This window comes from Cornus florida, unplaced genomic scaffold (genome assembly GCF_030987335.1).
Source record: "Cornus florida cultivar Cherokee Brave unplaced genomic scaffold, ASM3098733v1 CherokeeBrave_3.0.0_Hap2_Chr11, whole genome shotgun sequence".
NCBI classification, from domain to species: domain Eukaryota; kingdom Viridiplantae; phylum Streptophyta; class Magnoliopsida; order Cornales; family Cornaceae; genus Cornus; species Cornus florida.
The window spans coordinates 66289946-66304173 of NW_026775581.1; the positions used below are offsets into that span (position 1 = coordinate 66289946).

Sequence of the window (14228 nt, forward strand, 5' to 3'; positions counted from 1 at the left end):
ACTTGACATTATTTCTAAACCTAACGTGTTGTGCATTATTTTGTGCACACGCTCGGTGGCATCATTGTTTTGGCGCTGTTGCCGGGGATCGAACGGTTTAAAGAATTGAATTAGACATTAGTTTTTTGTTTATTGTTTACTTTAAAGTCATTTTAATTTTTATTTTCTCACTTCATATTTGTCAATTAGGTACTTGAAGCAAAGTAGAGCAAACACTGGACCTTCAAGCAATTAATTTTTTTTTTTTAAGTTGCTTAAGGACTATTTGTAAGTTTTTCTTTGATTCTTATGCTTTAATTGTCTATTATCTTGTATGCTTTGGATAGCCCAAGTGGAGGCTTAAATTGAATTATTTTATTTTTATGTCCAAGAATACCTTCTTGTAGAAGGCATCGGCCCATGTGGAGGCAGTTATTTGTTTTAAGTGCATTAATATTATTGAGGAGTTTGGGAACATCGTATGTGGAGGTTGAAAAATTGAAGTGTTGGTGTGTTAACTTATTCTAGTGTTGTAGATCACTTGGTCATCCCCTTGCTCTTGTAAATCAAAATCTTAAAGTTTCGCTTCGGCGTTTAAGAGGTAATACTAGGGATAGTCATCCTAATTTTCCAAATTTTGTTTGTTCATCACCTTTAATGGAAGACCCAATAGATCTAATTGAAGATCTCATTGAAGATCTTGGTCATGTGGATCATAATGGTGTGCACCACCCACCACAAGTTCATATTGTGGATCCTCAATGACGACTAAAGCCGTTCTTACAAGCCAAAATTGATGTAGTGAATGTGCTGTTCAAGAAAAGCCTTTTGGGTCAAGTTTAAATTTATAAAAACCACTACCAACATTTATACTAAAGTAGCAAGAGTGAGTAGGGATCGTCCCAAGGGATTATGGGGATTGAGCAATGTCGTGGAATCACAATTAGGGCTAGTAGGTCGAGTGATCAAACAATTAGTTGGTTGGTTGATTAAAGAGTAACTAAATTGAACTAAGTAATAGCAAAAGAGTGCAATTAAGAGTAAGTAAGAGAGAGAGAGATCTTGGGGTTTAAAGATCACCACCAAGCAATGCATTTCTATATCATTGACAAGTGATTAATGAGGGCAAATAGTGGGTTGCAATATTGGTGTGTGTGTATTTAATTGATTCAACAAGTAAGGATGACTAGTTAAGCATGTATTGTCTAAACATCATGTGAAAGGCACAATATATCTAAGCAATAAAGCAAATATTGTCTAAACAATAAGTGAAAGGCACAATAAATCAAAACAAGTCATTAATCCTTTCATTAAGCTCACAATCCAAATACAACACAAGGATAGAGACATATGTTAATTGCATTCAAAAGTATGGAACATCAAACAACTAGCATGGATTGTCCTCCCATTTAACACTACACTACATCTACACTACTAGCATGAAAATAAACTAAGGGAGAGGCACAATCCATCAAGAGATAAGCATGAACCATCAAGAGAATCACAAAAGCATTCTTTTAATCATAATGTTTTAACAATCTCCAAATTTATAGCATCAATACACATAGACATGCATCAATAACACAAAATCTAGAGACAAGCACATGAACATCTATTGTAACATACATAGACATATGGATAGAATGAAATTACCAATTGGAAGCATTAAACCACATAAATCATTGAATAAACAAGATCTATATATATATCGAAGTGTCAAAACATCAATTACAACACTAATCCCTCAATAATACACAAGATTAGGATATAGAAAGCATGCTTGGGGCTAACTCTAGCCCCAAGAGGATGTCTAGCCACTCATAGTGATGATGCTCCAAACCCTCAAGGACTAATTCCATGGTTGAAATCTACTTTTTGTTGATGAAGAGTCTCCAATGGTGTCTCTAGCCTCCTCCTCCTCTAAGCTTCCTCTTCAAGAGATGATATGAAAATAATGTTGGCCCCCTTTTGTAAAAACAATCCTTATCCTTATATAGGTAGGTCAAAATGACACCCAAAATGAGCTCGGGTCATGCACATAATATTCCCTAATGATTGGATAAAGGACAACTTTCAATGAGATGGAATTTTAACTTTTTCGCACTGGAGGAAGTTCGATCGATCGAACCTTGAACTTGGATCGACCGAAAGTAAGTGAGATCGATCGAACTTAGGCTGGATCGATCCAACTAGCTGAGCTTTTTGGAAAAAAGATAAATCCAAGATATTTATGGGAGATATTTATGGGAAAAGGACAAAAGTGGTTAGTGGGTGGTACAACTATGGATAAGATCAATCATTTGAATAAGGATAAAAGTGTTCGATCGATCGAAGGATGGTGTTGGATCGATTGAACTTTTGGAACTTTATGCTTTTGGGTCAAGGCTTGGATCTATCTTGAAGTGCTGAGATCGATTATTGTTCGATCGATCGAACCTTGAAATTGAATCGATCGAACTTTGCTGCTTGCCACCTTTAGCTTCATTTGCTTCCTTCTTTCTCCACTTTGCTCCTTTCTTTGATTAATCCCAGAATTGCTTCAATTAAGCTCTTATTTGGCTGAGTTAGCTTATTTTCGGGATAAGTGCCTGAAAATGAAAATAATACGAAATTAATTTAAAACGGCAAAGTAAGATAGATAAAGGTACTAGAATGCCTAAGCTTAAGGGGTTTAAATACGCACTTTTCAGTACTCATCACACCCCCAAACTTAAATATTGCTAGTCCCTAGCAATGAACTAAAAAGTAAAGGAATGAAATGAACAACTATATAACTATAAACTAGAAAACAATAAATGGATAATGCCACTTTCGTAAGGATTTGCATTTAGCATATGCAACAAGCCTTTTAAACCCCTAGGTTACCCCTAGTGGACGAGTGAAGTCTCGTGGGGGCTTCCAGAAATGGTACCCACAAACATTAAGCTCATTCTTTCAAAAGAGGCACCAATATTGCAAACAAGCATTGAGAGAAAACTACCTCAACTATGCAATTTTTCAACCCTTTATAAGCAATCTCCTAAAATTTCAACATCAAGTAAGCAAGTATGGTCTTCCACACATCAAGAAAATGATCATGCAAATCAAAACAACTCTAGAATCCTTTTGAGTGGACCAGCATCAAATGTGTTGCTATTTAAGCCAACTAAAGAATTAATCACATCTTTACCCTCAAACTAGCACACAAATTAGTACGGATCATCAAGACAGAAAGTGGACCTTTTATTAAAGCTTTATTATTTTAGGTGCACTTATTCTTTTCACTCATTCATTTTCTTCTTTTTTTTTTTATTTTTTTTTTATTTTTAAAAGATTAAAGATGAAAGTATAGTACAATGTGTTGATTTATTAAGCTTTCTAGTGATTCATGAGGTCGAGCGTTAGGTCAATGACTCCCAAACCAGATGGCTTTAGGGCATTAGGTGTTCAAACACCCCTACGGACTTACAAGCTCAAATCAGTTAGGCTACAAATCAAGACAACAATCATCTAATCATTTCCCACTTCTCACTTTTTGAGAGAAGTCCTCACTTTTATTGCCTTTTTTTTTTTTTTTTTTTTGAATACAATTATTAACCTAGAGTTTGAGCCTTCCACCTTTCGGCGTGAGAAGTTCAGTGCTTGATGAGGCTAGAATCCCGGCTACTTAGTGAAAATGAGTTGTTATCCACCTTTATCAAGAATGAAAATTTTCAATGCACTACTAGCTCAATTGGGATATAACTAATTCAATAATTAACAAAGCATGTACCCCACAAATGAATTCTAGTGTGCGTCGGTGCTAGTGTAGAAGACTAGAGTGAATCTCAAAACAATCACAAAATGAAGATGATGTGGACCACAAGTGCAAACAAGATATCAATCTCTCGAAAAATTTACTCCTAAATGGCATTCATAAGGCATACAAGGAGTATTGGACTCTCAGGTCAAGCAATTTTTAAATTTTAAGCAATATAGTTCTCAAAAGATCAAAATCATAGCTAGATATGGACCAATCATAGAAATATCCCTCAAATACACAAGTCATGCTAAAAATTTGAATTTAAAACTAACACTGTAGAGCACCATTCCCCCCAAACTTAAATTGCACAATGTCCTCAATGTGCAAAGAGAACAAAGGAAAGAGTATACCAGTGCAACTAAGCAAGAATGATCGGGACTGAAGTATCCGAAGTGGGTGGTATGGCCCCCCAAACTTGGGATGAACTGTGGTCCTGAAAATTGGCACTTGGATAAACTTATCAGATAATAAAATGGGATAATCAGTAGACAGTGGTCATGTAAGTGTAAATAGGATAAACAGATAACAAAATGAGAGAGGTATAAGGGTGGTCTTGGAAATTGGGTAGCACTCTCTCACTGAAGTCACTGTGATGCAACTGATGGAGTCAAACATACAGATATGAGAATACAATCATATGACATCCATAGCAGAAATAGATATATAAAATAGAGAAAGTGCAGGTATAACAAAAATATCAAAGCCGACAGACCGGCTGTAAAAATAATACAGTGACAATAATAAAGTATCAAAAGAAGAGAAGGATCATAAGATAAAAAGGACTGGGAGCTCAAGAAGATGAGGTAGGACGGGCAGGTCTGGCTCCGCGGATATCTCTCGATAAATCTCTGAACATGGTCACGACATCCGTGCGGAAGGCAACAAACTCAGCTCTGTGGGCTATGAGGTCAGCTCGATGGTAACAACAGCATCCTTGAGCATCTGCAGACGTACTCCAAAACCGGGGGTCATATCTGGAGTCTCAGGTATAAATGAATCAGAAGAAAGCTCCTGAGTCTGCTCCTGCTCATGAATGGGTGACCTGGCTGGAGAGTCCTGCTCTGCATCGTCTTCAGGGCGCTCTAAGTCGATGTCTAAATGCTCGGCAGCTGGATCGACTGGTGTATCGTCCGCTGCAGGATGTGCTGCTGCTGCCTCTGCCTGGGCCTGTACCTGTACCTGTGACTCCTCTAGCTCCAACTCTGCTGCAGCCAGTACCGCGTGGTCCTATAACCTGGTAATAAGGGAGCGGTAGGTCTTGTTCCAGTCCTTCCTGAGGAAGTGACAGGAACCTCTCTCGGGGTGCTCCCGAGGATGGATGGGATAGCGTTGGTCAATGAGAATCTGGGTGATGAGGTAGCTGAAAGGAAGAGACTTAGCCTGTCAGGGCGTCTCCTTATTGATGTACTCATCATATAGCTTCCTCATCACGCTCCAGATGAGCGCGGGAATGGACACCCAGTGCTCGGTGTAGAAAGAGTAAAGGGTTGTCAGATAATCACCCCTCCTCTGAATTTTGTGCCCCGCCATGTAGATATTCAGGTAAAGGACGGAATCAGTGAACCATAGGTCGTCTAGAAGGTATGTCCGGGTGGCGAAAGTCTCACCACTGGCATGGTGACCTGTGAGGGAAACTACCATGTTGGCATATGAAGGCCTAAATAGCCTCGGATATGTGTCTTGAAGCTCTGGAAGATATCTGTGTGGACAGTGGCAAGCGCGAGATAAAGTGTCCACTGTAATGGTGATCGAATGGCCATCAATAGAAGTGACCATCTCGGCTGTGGTACGCGGCGATGGTCGGAGGTTCTGGTAGAACAACCGAACCAGCCGTGGGTAGACCGGCTCTGTAACGGCGGCAAAAATAGCGGCTAGGCCCCTCTGAATAATATCCTGGTAGGCGGATCGGGTCAACACCAATCAAGAGAAGAAGGCCGTGTCAAACTCTGACTCATGGTCGAGTGTCATGTGTGCATATCGAGGCGTGGGTTTGTCACGCCGCAGATGAGCTGGCTGAGCAGGCTGAGCTGGTATATGTGAATGCTCAGCTCCAGTCTGCGGTGGAGATGGTGATGGAGTGAAAGCAGGATGAGCCATAGAAGTGGATGGTATGTGATCATCCTCAGGCTTATGAGATGGTGACTGAGGCGTGGTAGCTTGTGCTGGCTCCCGCTGTGTATAAGAGGGCTCTGCAGGCTCCTCTGTCCGTGGCCTAGTATGGCGGGTGGGCCCGTGTTGCCTGTTGGTAACGGTCTTCCTCTTTACCATGGCCTGCAAAAAGAAAAAGAAAAACTTACAATGGGAGTTAGTGCCAGAATAAGAAATTTAAAAGCACGAAATAGAATCATGTATGTCAAGTAAAATAGACAAAACAAATATGACACGAATCTATGCAAGTGGTAGAATATGAAACAAGCTAAGCAATGTAAGTATGAAATGCATCCAATGTTGAATATCACAGGCATTGGGCATATATATGATAGCATGAATATAGGATATGACGAATGATGTGTGTGTGTGAGATCTATGAAGTTCGATTGATCACAAAAAGAAGTGAGATCGATCACAAAAGTTGGATCGATCGAAAGTAAGTGAGATCAATCTCACTACTTCGATCGATCGAATACATGAGTTCGATCGATCTCTAAAGATCGATTGGAGATACTAGTTCGATCGATCGAACTGTACAACGATGAAACCCAACTGTTATAGATCTGTGACTTTTGAAGCATGGGGCCCACATGAACGTGTTCGTGGGCCCTCCAACAACACAAATCAAGCCTAAATACACTCCAAACGTGGCCCAAACACCCAAATCTAACAAAATCTTCAAAATCTATGCACACATATACACACACACACACACATATATATATATATATATAGACATGGATGCTAAAGCGTTGAGAATGGAAGATTCAACATGAGAGCAACATGATTATGACATTTGAAACAAGTATTGATGAATGAGAGTTCAAATCTAGGGAAGGATGTCCCGAATCTTACCTCAAGAGAGCGAGAGAATGGAAACTGAACTGAGATGATCGGAGATGAAGAGGATGGAGATGAACTGAGATTCGAGATGCTTGGATCTCGCCGGAGGAGTTGCCGGAGCTCGGAGAGATGATTCACAGTGAAGAGGGACGAGAGGCTAGGGTTTGGTGAGTGAGATCGATCCAAATTATCGATCTTAAGACCCTTAGATCTGTTTTTTTTTTTTAAAAAATTCCCAACTAGTTCGATCGATCGAAGATGAGTTGTGATCGATCGAACTTTGATGAACTCCAAAGTATTTTTGGATTTTTGGTTTTTTTTTATTTAATTTAATTAATTAAAAATTAAATAAATTAAAATATTTTTGAATTTTTGAAAACTTGTTGAAAATTAAAACAAAATAAAATGAGAGTGAAAATAGAATAAAATAAAAATGAAAATATTTTTGGATTTTTGAAAAGTTGAAAAGTCAAATTAAAGTTAAAATAATGAAATGAAGATTGAGATCGATTGAAACAAGAGTTCGATTGATCAGACAGAGAGCAAAAATATTCAGGTTTTTGGTTCAAAAATTTGGCTAAGTATTGGAACATGAGATCGATCGAAGAACTTTCAGATCGATCGTGGAACGTTTCGAACGATCAGATAGAAAGCTGAAATATGCAGGTTGATGCAGACTCAAAATTTTTCTAAGTGTTGAGTCATGAGATTGATCGAACTTGGAAGTTGGATCGATCGAAGGTCTCTTAATCGATCTTGGAGTTGGTTCGAACGATGGGACAGAGAGGTGATTTGGATGCAGGTTTCTGCAGGTCGAAAATTTTTCTAAGTGTTGGATGCAGAGAAGAGTTCGATTGATCGAACTCAAGTTTGAGATCGATTGAACTTTGCAGAATGCTCAATAATGACATGAAAGCTTATGCAATCCTCACCAAAGTTCCTTGAAATGCATATGAACCAAAAACAAGTATCTAGACTTCGCAAAAAATGAAATGAAAGATAGAAATGGGGGAGGAATAGGGTTTTGACACCTTACGAATGCTTTTGTTAGTCTTTAACGTCTCTAGCAAGACATTGGTCTCTTTTAGCCCGGATCAATGATCTTATAATGCATCCCCTCCTTGTTGGGGTGATAGATGCTTTGAACTCCACCCAACAAATGGTTCTTTGAAGAACTTGTTGGATTAAGCTTAAATGAAGTCTTTGGTCCCTTGTCTATGCAATTACAACCTTTGGGCTTCCATACCCTTTCAAAATAAGAGTTTGAAACAAGACTTTTAGAATGCAAGGTTGAAGATGATCCTTTGGAAGTTTTGGTTTTACACAAAAGCTCATTTCCTTGGCATTGAAAATCATGACATTCATCTACAACATTAACTTCTTCTTCATATTTGTCAAATGAATTGGGTGTGGGATTAAAGATATTCAACTTCACCTTTATGTGGCCAAATGAAATCTTCATTATCCCCGTCCTACAATTGATGTTGGCATTAGCGGTTGCCAAGAAAGGACGGCCAAGGATAACGGGAATTTGGCTCTTAGGATTGGGAACCGGTTCCGTGTCTATGACAACGAAATCAACCGGGAAGAAGAATTTGTCAATCCTTATCAAAACATCCTCAATTATACCCCTAGGCTTCTTAATGGATCGGTCGGCAAGTTGCAAAACTACCGACGTCGGTTTCAATTCACCTAAGCCCAATTTGACATAAATCGAGTAAGGAAGAAGATTAACACTTGCTCCTAAGTCAAGAAGCGCCCAATTAATGATATGATCACCAATAATGCATGATGTAGTGGGTGAATCGGGGTCTTTAAACTTTGGAAGAGTGTTATGTTGCAAAATTGAGCTTACTTGCTCGGTTAAAACCACTTTTCTTGGTGCTTGGCTCTTGTTCTTCCGCTTTTGGGTGCACAAGTCTTTCAAGAATTTGATATAAGCCAGAATTTGCTTGATTGCATCCAATAGTGGAAGATTAACTTTCACTTGCCTAAACATTTCCATGATTTTATTGGTTTTTGCCTTTTGCTTGTCTTTTGAAATGGATCCTTTTAAGGCATCCGGAAATGGAACCTTTGGTTCAAATGCTTTTTCAAATTTTCTTTTGAACTCTCTTCAACACAAGAAGTTTTCAAATCATTTTTCAATAAAACCTTTTCAACATCATTTTTCAAAACTTCTTTTTTAAACACATCTTTTAAAACTTTCTCATTTACAAGATTATGTGTATGGAATGAAGGAGGAATGTGATGTGAAACGGGACGGGTGACAACTTGAGGTTGCATCTGTTCGCTCTCTTCATTAGACATTCCAACTTGATTGTTCACAATCCTACCACTCCGCAAGGTAGTCACTACATTAACATGTTCAATGGTGTGGCCTTCTGATGAGGAATGGGTTTCCACAACACATTGTTGCTTAGGTGGGGCATTTATAGGCATCTTTCCCTTATCTCTTGCATTAAGAGTGCTTGCTATTTGCCCTACTTGGGTTTCTAGCTTTGCAATAGATTGAGAGTGAGAATGAAGCAATTGAGTGTTAGCCTCTAAAGTGCCCAAAGCATTCAAAACTTTCTCTTCAAAGGCGGGACTTCTAGTATTACCTTGGGAATAGGATTGGTTGGGAAAATGAGAATTAGCAAATTGATTCCCCTATGATTGATAGGGTCTATAACCTTGGGATCCTTGGTTTTGAAGTGGAGGTGGAATGTACTTCCCTTGAAAACTGCCTTGGGAAGGGTTTGAGCCCTCTCCTTGGTTTTTCCAAGATAAATTCGGATGATTCCTCCAACTTGGATTGTAGTGAGTACCATAAGGATTGTTCCCTTGGTTCACAAAAGTCGCATTGACTTATTCATTAGGTTCATTTTGCACTTGTCCATGAGGACAATGAGAAGTAGAATGAAGAACACTAGAACAAGTCATACATGTTTCATTTGATGCACGATGAGAATGGTTAGGGAAGGAAGATACTTGGTTCACCGAGTTTTGGTTAATAAAAAATTGATCAAACCTTTGAGACAAAGACTTCATTTCAGCGGCTATTTCATTTGAATGTTTGACTTGATATAAGCCAACACTCTTCCTACCTTGTGAATTTCTACCATTCTTGGATGATAGTGTTCTATGCAAAGAATTTTCACTCATGCTTTCATAGAGATGCCACATGTCATCCTTATGCCTATCAATGTAAGAGCCACCCATGGAAGCATCAACCATACCCTTATAGTTGTCCGATAAGCTCTCAAAGAAATATTGAACTAATTGCCATTTGGGCATGTCATGATGTGGACACTTCCTAAGCAATTCATTGAAGCGTTCCCATGCCTCATGAAATGTTTCTCCATCCCCATGTGAAAATTCTCGAATTGAGGTCCTCATGGCATTGGTCTTAGAAACCGGATAGTACTTCTTCAAGAACTCTTGTTGCATTTCTGCCCAAGAAGTGATTGAAAAAGGCCTAATATTATTAAACCAATACTTTGCCTTGTCTTTTAAGGTGAATGGAAAAAGTTTGAGTCTTAAAACCTCTTCCGGCATGTCCGTATATTTTACGGTGGAACATACTTCAAGAAACTCATCCAAATGCTTGTAAGGTTCTTCACTTGGAAGTCCATGATAGTTAGGAAGCATTTGAATGGTTTGTGGCTAAATTTCATAATGATGTGCTCTAAATGGAGGCAATTGGATACATGTTGGTGCATTATACTCATTAGGCACATAATGGTCTCTTAAAGCAAGAGGTGGATTAGCTACTTGAGGTGCAACATGAACACTTTGTTTTTAATTCCTTGATTGTTGATGTGAGGTTGTGGAGCATACATTGGCCTTGGCATTCCATATGGAACTTGGCCTTGTTGTTGTGGTGGACGGTGAATGAATGGCCTAGGCATGCCTAATGGTACTTGTATGTTCTCATTGTGCGCATTGGGATGAAGGATACCTTGTTGGTCTATGTGACCAATGTCCTCAACATGATTATCATTATGGTCATCCACTGAAAGATTGGCTCTATTTGAACTTCCTCTTCCCCTAGGATTTCTAACGATAGATTTAAGATGAAATCAAGAGGGACAAGAGTTGGTCTCAATGAACGACGCCCATGCATACACAATACAAAACACAACAAACACAAAGAATGACAAACACTATACCTTCACAACAATGCAATTAGACTTCTTCCATAAACATTTAATTCATACCCCCATACTTTAACAACAATGATGCAAGATAATAAAAAAAAAGCCTCCACGCGGGCCGACGATTTAATGAAGGGATTGAGTAAAGAAAATCTCACAAAGGTCCTTTAGCACTTCAACTCCAAATTTTAAAGCTTGGCTTAGCAATTTTAGAATTTTTAGCTTTTTGCTTTCTTTTCTTGCTTGAATTGAATGATCAATGGCTCCTTTGCTTGCTTCCTCTCCAACAATGCACCTTGTTAAGTAAGAACAACACAATAAGAAACCAAAAAGAAAAATAACAATAGAGTAAAGACACGATCAAAAGAGTACTAATCCTAATCAATTCCACAAATCCGACGTTGCCAAATCTAATCAACAAATCCCCGGCAACGGCGCCAAAATTGATGTAGTGAATGTGTGGTTCAAGAAAAGCCTTTTGGATCAAGTTTAAATTTATAAAAACCACTACCAACACTACTACTAAAGTAGTAAGAGTGAGTAGGGATCGTCCCAAGGGATTATGGGGATTGAGCAATGTCGTGGAATCACAATTAGGGCTAGTAGGTCGAGTGATCAAACAATTGGTTGGTTGGTTGATTAAAGAGCAACTAAATTGAACTAAGTAATAGCAAAAGAGTGCAATTAAGAGTAAGTAAGAAAGAGAGAGAGAGAGAGAGATCTTGGGGTTTAGAGATCACCACTAAGCAATGCATTTCTATATCATTGACAAGTGATTAATGAGGGCAAATAGTGGGTTGCAGTATTGGTATGTGTGTATTTGGTTGATTCAACAAGCAAGGATGCCTAATTAAGCATGTACTGTCTAAACATCATGTGAAAGGCATAATATATCTAAGCAATGAAGCATATATTATCAAAACAACAAGTGAAAGGCACAATAAATCAAAACAAGTCATTAATTTTTTCATTAAGCTCACAATCCAAATACAACACAATGATAGAGACATATGCTAATTGCATTCAAAAGTATGGAACATCAAACAACTAGCATGGATTGTCCTCCCATTTAGCACTACACTACATCTACACTACTAGCATGAAAATAAACTAAGGGAGAGGCACAATCCATCAAGAGATAAGCATGAACCATCAAGAGAATCACAAAAGCATTCTTTTAATCATAATGTTTTGACAATCTCCAAATCTATAGCATCAATACACATAGACATGCATCAATAACACAAAATCTAGAGACAAACACATGAACATTTATTCTAGCGTACATAGACATATGGATAGAATGAAATGACCAATTGGAAGCATTAAATGACATAAATCATTGAATAAACAAGATCTATATATATCAAAGTGTCAAAACATCAATTACAACACTAATCCCTTAATAATACACAAGATTAAGATATAGAAAGCATGCTTGGGGCTAACTCTAGCCCCAAGAGGATGTCTAGCAACTCATGGTGATGATGCTCCAACCCTCAAGGGCTAATTCGATGGCTGAAATCTGCTCCTTGTTGATGAAGAGTCTCCAATGGTGTCTCTAGCCTCCTCCGCCTCTAAGCTTCCTCTCCAAGAGATGATATGAAAATAATGTTGGCCCCCTTTTGTAAAATCAATCCTTATCCTTATATAGGTAGGTCAAAATGACACCCAAAATGTGCTCAGGTCGTGCACACAATATTCCCTAATGATTGGATAAAGGACAATTTTCAATGAGATGGAATTTTAACTTTTTCGCACTGGAGGAAGTTCGATCAATCGAACCTTGAACTTGGATTGATCGAAAATACGTGAGATCGATCGAACTTAGGCTGGATAGATCCAACTAGCTGAGCTTTTTGGAAAAAAGACAAATCCGAGATATTTATGGGAGATATTTATGGGAAAAGGACAAAAGTGGTTAGTGGATGGTATAGTTGTGGATAGGATTTGAATAAGGACAAAAGTGTTCGATCGATTGAAGGATGGTGTTGGATTGATCAAACTTTTGGAACTTTATGCTTTTGGGTCAAGCCTTGGATCTATCTTGAAGTGTTGAGATCCATAATTGTTCGATCGATCAAACCTTGAACTTGGATCGATCGAACTTTTCTGCTTGCCACCTTTAGCTTCATTTGCTTCCTTCTTTCTCCACTTTGCTCATTTCTTTGATTAATCCCATAATTGCTTTTATTAAGCTCTTATTTGGCTGAGTTAGCTTATTTTCAGGATAAGTGCTTGAAAATGGAAATAATACGAAATCAATCTAAAACGGCAAAGTAAGATAGATAAAGGTATTAGAATGCCTAAGCTTAAGAAGTGTGCTCATCACTCAAGGTGTGCATCCACCCTTGGGAATGCCATGACCAATCAATCATATGGTGCAACAACCTATTCTAGGGATGCCAAGGCCAAATGTTGTTCCCCCAATTGGTGAGCAACAACAACAATATGTTCAAATAAAATACCCTCAACAAAGTCAAATGGCATACCTTCCTCTCAATCCTCCAATGGTCCTTAGGGATCGTTGCACTCCAAGTCAATATAATGCACCCACTTGCATTCAATTGCCAAATTTCCGTGCTCATCATTATGAGATTAAGGCTTCTACCATTAACATGTGCCCCCTTTTCTAAGGGTTGAGCCTTATAAACATTTAGATGAGTTCTTGGAAGTTTGTTCCATCATGAAAATCATGGATGTGTCGGAAGAAGTCCTAAAAATGAAGTTTTTCCCTTTCACTCTTTGGGATAAAGCAAAATATTTATTTAACAACTTGCGGCTAAATACAATCATTTTTTGGGCACAATTGCAACAAGAGTTCCTAAAGAAGTATTACCCCGCGAGTTGAACTGATGCCTTGAGAACTTCTATTCGTGAATTTAAACAAGAAGAAGGAGAACCCCTTCATGAAGCATGGGAAGGTTTGAATGACTTGCTACTGAAGTGTCCACATCATGACATACCTAAATTGGCAATTAGTTCAATGTTTCTTTTCAAGTTTATACGATGTTAATAAGGGCATTGTTGATGATTCATGTTGCAGAAGCAACATTGAAATAAATGAAGATGAAATTTGGCATCTCTTTGAAAAAATGAGTGAAAACTCAATGCGTAGGTCTTCATCTTCTAGGGGGGTCGCCTAGCAAATGTGGGAGGAAAGAAAGCTCTATGTCAAATAGACTTTTCCATGGAATTTGCCACTGAGGTCAAAAATCTTATTAAAAGGTTTGATAAATTCCTTTTGAATCAAGGTCCAGCAATTCAATCTTATCCTCACAATTCCAATAAAATGTGCATAACTTGTTCTAGTTACACTCACCATACTTCAAATT

At 38.4% G+C, this 14228-nt stretch overlaps 1 non-coding gene and 1 pseudogene across 1 annotated transcript; one reads left to right on the forward strand and one right to left on the reverse strand.

The window, feature by feature from the left end:
- The first annotated feature begins 10031 nt into the window (after positions 1-10031).
- Positions 10032-10130, forward strand: LOC132287462 (small nucleolar RNA R71; annotated as a pseudogene).
- Positions 10131-13750: 3620 nt separating this feature from the next.
- LOC132287296 (small nucleolar RNA R71) lies at positions 13751-13857 on the reverse strand. Its single transcript, XR_009472985.1, has one exon. It is a non-coding gene; the product is annotated as a small nucleolar RNA R71 (small nucleolar RNA).
- Positions 13858-14228: the final 371 nt, after the last annotated feature.